General features: G+C 26.9%; 1 long non-coding RNA gene across 1 annotated transcript; it reads right to left on the bottom strand.

Annotated features, from left to right (window-relative positions):
* Window positions 1–2,669: 2,669 nt before the first annotated feature.
* LOC119682820 lies at window positions 2,670–5,133 on the bottom strand. The gene is made up of 3 exons (XR_005252605.1): window positions 5,016–5,133; window positions 2,859–3,294; window positions 2,670–2,802 (listed from the first exon to the last, which is right to left on the bottom strand). It is a non-coding gene; the product is annotated as an uncharacterized LOC119682820 (long non-coding RNA).
* Window positions 5,134–5,516: the final 383 nt, after the last annotated feature.

Here is a 5,516-nt window from a genome sequence, read left to right as displayed (position 1 = left end):
ATTTCTTAATGCAATTTTTTACTGCTCTTTTGATAACCCTTCCTCGTAGAGATTTTCCGTTTTGCTTAAAATTATACGCTCAAGGTCAATTTAAAATGAGTAGATTTCTTCTTATTCCACCTATATACGGTCTGAATGCATTCCATTGCTTTATAAAACCATATCCTTTAAAGAAGAAAATTTAAGCAGTTGTTTTAAGTCAAATTCTAGTATGTAACAAAACACTAGTAAGTGCACCTATAGTAATTAAGTTTAATATGTCGACTTAATATTACGACTATATTACATATGACTTTATGTACTCATATGCATATTTTGTACACTTTTTGTTTCTGTTTACTTCTTTTAATATGAAAGTATATTTAAAAAGTTTCTTGTTTTTATAGGAAAGTTTTTTCAAAAATCCCTATTTAATTAAACTTTCACAACTTCAGTTAACTTAACTTTAAATTTGTAGTAGGAAAATTTAAAATAATTTCATTTTTAAGTTATGTACTAAGGAGTATAAATTAATTAAATATAACGAAATTTTATTTTTGTTATTAAAATTTGAGTATTATTTAGTATCACCAGATGTCTTTGGAAGTGTTTTTTGGTTTAATAATTTCTTTACAATTTTGGGATTTGAAGTACCTGGCATATAACCGGAACGATCAGAGAATTAAAACACTAGTATTATTCTTTGTGCTATGGTCACAATATAGCAAGTAAAATATGCAGAAATTAGTGTTACATTAGTGTTAAATTAGTGTTAAATATATTCTATAACTTTAAAGTTTTATAAATAAAGATTAATAAAGATTATATTAAATATGTTTTATCCCTTAGTCCTTGTGTTGTCTTCCTTTTACCCTTTTATTTATTTGACTTTAATCATTTTAATTAATAATTGAATACAGTGTTATACACTTTCGATCGAGATTTTAATCGAATTTTTATTTCGTTGCAATACAACATGATACAAATGATCTTCACGGAATATCGTATAGAACGCAATCTCTTTAAAATAATTTTCTATGACTCGTCGACATATGACTGGTAATAGTTTAGTTGTTCCTAACTTTACGGATGTTTCTATTCCAAGCATCGATCATTCTACATTATTCTCATAAAAAGCCTTTGACAAATTTCTAATCCAACTAAGCTCAAACAGTACAAGTTGTATGGCTTGTTGCCCAATACTGTTAAAATCATTTATATTTCACATTCATATACCTACTTCACGTCAAAAAAAATATTGTTGTTGATATTGACTGCAGTGATCAGAATTGACTGCTTGCCATACACAGTTGTCATTTTCAAAGAAGTATGAGTCTAACACACCTCCACGGTACAATAATCTTTTGTAAATGAATGGGTCTTTTGACAGTCACTTTTGGATTTTAAATATCTCACTGACTTAGATGCTATAATTTTGCGTATTGACATATCTACCAAGTGAAAAACGAATCTCATTGCCAACTATTGTTATATGACGACGCGTAGTCAATGTTCACAAATTAAACATACTCTGCATTTGTTAAACGATCCAAATTGTAAAATGGCAAACTTAAATTAAACGCATATGTTGGTTTAAATGACAGCCATATGAGTTTGGTCATATACTACCGAAATAGTACTACCAAATTAGGACCACCCTTTACTAAATGAACTTACTATGTAAGGTTGTAAGTTTAGGTGTATGGGGTTTTTAAGCAAAGGCACATGCAAAAGCTCTCTGTATGTTCTTACCAAAATTTTTCCCGGTAGATTAGGCAATGGGGGTATATGATTGATATAGTGAATTTAAGTAAAGAAGGACATTATATTTTTTCAGCTTTTTCTTTTAGGATGTACTTTGTTGTCGTTTGTCGTGGCCTTTCTTAATAAAATGAACTATTTAAACCATTTAAATGAAAGGCACAAACAGAGAGGGGCTTGTTGATGAAATATGTTTAATTAATTAATGAGCTGCTCGTTTTAATTTCATAAACTTTTTGATTTAAATATAATAAAAATAAAAGTTCTGTTTTTATAAAATACTTCTTTCAAATTTTCCAATTAAATTAAAATTTATTATTATAAATGATCTGAAAAAAAAGTCATCAATTGCAAGTGTAATTACAAAATTTATTTATGCGAACAAGAAAGATTTAACTTTAAACAAGTTAACACATTAAATTAGTTAATTTTAAGATATTAAAAATTTAGTGATAATATTCCATTTTTTGAATTCCTGAACGCTTCGTAAGTGTAAAGTACTTAAACATATTAAGTATAATATGTAAGTACAAGTAAGTATGTATGTATAAATACATACATATTACACTTTTTCAGGATACAAACAATTTAGTTATGATTTTGATAGAACTTCTTTGTTTCTCCTAAAAATTTTATAATTTTTATAATAATAATGCGTTGTATAAATAATTTTATTTGAATTATACAATAATACTTACAAAAAAAGCAATTTGTTCTCAAAAATTTATTTTTTTCCCAAAAATTATGTTTATCCTAAATTCCAAAAAATTGCATAAATTTCATGATCAAAATATCATATGAACATCCTCTATTCTAAATAAATTAAATAAAAAATAAATATTTAATTGTGAGAAATTGTTAATTTAAATACTCTATTACGTTACCTTTACTTTTTTGGAAAGTATCTTTTTTTTCATATCAATTTAAAAAAAAATCTCTCCAGAATTCCAAAAATAAAATTCCTTTAAAATATTTACATTGTATCCGTCTTCTTCTTCTTCTAACTTCAACAATTACAGCGAGTTATAAGAGTAGTAAGAGTTAAGAGTAAAAGAGTTATAGCTAAAGTATATCATATTTAGAAGTTATCTTTTCTTGTAGTTTAATATTGTACTTACCATTAAAAGTATCCGAGATTTTATAAGTTATTTGCATTTTTTGGCCTGTTTTTTTTTTTGCTATTTCAGAATTTTAACTGCAAAGATATTTAAAGCTTTGCAGAGTTAAGCCAAAAAATGTCTTAAATAATTGGTTGCTGCTGCTAGCCTATTTTAAGAGTAGGGATATTCTCCTCCTCCATAACTTTCTTAAGTAATTTACTCCATATACTGTAGGCAACTAATGCAACTGATATGGCCAGGAAGTATTTAATAAGTTCAATATAGGCATATGCATCCATACGGACTACAGCAATAGCTATTATCTCATAATACATCATATACAAATAACACCAGAAGAAGACAGGAAACGTAATGATAACAAGAAAGCGATAGTACTTTATGAATTTTAAGAAATCCATTCCACTTATTGAATAAGTAGTAGTAACTCTACTGCCTAAAAATAAATATTATTTTTCAGTTTGACAGCTTATATAAATTTAAGTTTTTTAAGTTTTCAATACGTATTTGATTAATTGAAATATTTGTAATGATGACGTATAAAAAAAAGTAAAACAGAATATATAATATGCAAAGTTTGGTAGCTATGGAATAGAAAAATCTTCTTTGCTCTTCCTCTTCGTAATATTTACGATATTTACTTGATTCCTTTTAGGAAATTTATAAATATAATTTTGCTTTAGTTGAGATTAATGAATTCTTCAGTTTCCTCTTTTTACTAGTCTTTTTCAATGTCGAATTGATTCTTCTTTTCGCGATACTTCAGGTGGCATATTCCTGTTTATTTATTTACCCTCAAACATAGCCTGCCCAATTTAACGATTTTTTTTTTCTCAGGTTTTTTTAAGTTTATCTATTTCTCGCACCATTTTCTTTTTTGCAATACTTGTCTCACCTTTTGGCCCTTATGATCCAAAATGTCCATATGTAATGGTTTATGGATTAGGCTTAGGCCTTACTGTAGTGTTATCAGTTTGATCTCTAATGCACATGATCTTCTATATAGGTAATAATTGTGGAATAAAGTTTTAAAATCTATTTTACTAAGTATAAATCTGTTCTGATATCATTGGCTAAACACTCATCTTGTAATCGCATGTAGAAGCTAATGGTAATAGATAAATTTAATATTTTTAGTTAAAGTGTCAAATCTTTTTAAAATTACATAGGTGACATATATGAAGATATCGACCTGACTGTCATAGGGAAAAAACAGAGTATATAAGTGGATGTAGATAAAGTCAGATGAAACTTAAAAAATTTAAGTTCAACTTTATAGACTTTATTTAGTTCAATTAGATTAAGATGAAGGACATGGACTCTTCTCTTTATTCAGTTCAATTAGATTAAGATGAAGGAAATGGATGAACTCTTCTCTCCAATATAAATTAAAAAACTAGCTGGACAAAGATGTTGAATTTGTCGGCAGAATCGGCAAAATAATTCTATCTTTTAAAAGTTAATATGAACATAATCTGTTAGAATCCAGTTATTCCAGTTATTTAAAGTCATTAACAAGTTAAGTTTACATTAACTTGCCTTACTTTTGTAAAAAGGTTTTATTCGATATTCTGATTACTTATGCAAGCTGAGATAGAAGAACTACGCTTAGAGGTTCATGTTCTGCAAAAAGTTTCCGGCACTTTCTTTTATAAGTTTTGAGCCGCTTTTTTACCAATAAATCCTCTCTCTCTCTCTTTGAAAATTTTCTAAATTACACGTTCTTTGAAGTAGTATTATGTTGAGTCAGTGCACTTGAGCACTTTTACTCTCTACTATATGCGAGGTTTCTTCATAACCCCTCTCTAGGCTTATACTGGATTATTGTTTATCTCTTCATCAGACGTATTCTTATTAATATATCAAAGTTTAATCTGCAATATCCGCCGATCCAAGCAACATTTCTTTCTTCTTCAGACTTTTGTTCCGTTAGTGATATAAAAGCGTGCATTGATTGGGTGTATTAACCAATTCAAAATCTTTATTTCAAATAACATTTCTATTTTACCCATAAGTACTTCTTATAGATAAAGCGATTAGGCAATTTGAAAACTTTCAAGAAATTTAGCGAAATCATTTATATTATATAAAAATTTTAATTATTTTTTGCACTAAATAATTAAAAGCATTTAAATATATTAAAGAGATATTTGTTACCGTATATTAGGTCCTTAATCCTTGAAAAGAAATCTAGGGCGCCTTATTAAATTTTTTTTATTTTTAAAAACTTTTAAATCAAACCTTCAATTGAACTGACTTTTAAGAACAAACTTTATATTTCTTGTCACATAAATAGATTAAAAAATTATTTGACAGTTAATTTTATATTTTCATTTAAATTATTTGACAGTTCGTTGAGATATCTATGTTTTGGTCAGAAAGTTTTTATCATCATTTCATTACATTACATTGCATTACATTACTCATTTAATTATTAATGCAAATGTCATTATATTTTAATTTTCAATTTAAAGTTATATGACAATGTTGATTGTAAATTGTAAAATTAAATTTTGTAAACTTTTAATTAATTTTTAAAATTATTCTGCCAAAAGTTTTTTCATTCAAAATTAAAATTAAAGCAAACCCCAAAATTGTAAATGTGGCCGATATAGCTCATCTTTACTGTTTGCTTTCAGTTTTGGATGCGCTTGTGAT

Source organism: Teleopsis dalmanni, chromosome 2 (genome assembly GCF_002237135.1).
Source record: "Teleopsis dalmanni isolate 2A chromosome 2, ASM223713v2, whole genome shotgun sequence".
NCBI lineage: Eukaryota > Metazoa > Arthropoda > Insecta > Diptera > Diopsidae > Teleopsis > Teleopsis dalmanni.
The sequence above is the reverse complement of the archived record's forward strand: the minus strand, read 5'-3'. Positions and strand labels throughout refer to the sequence as shown.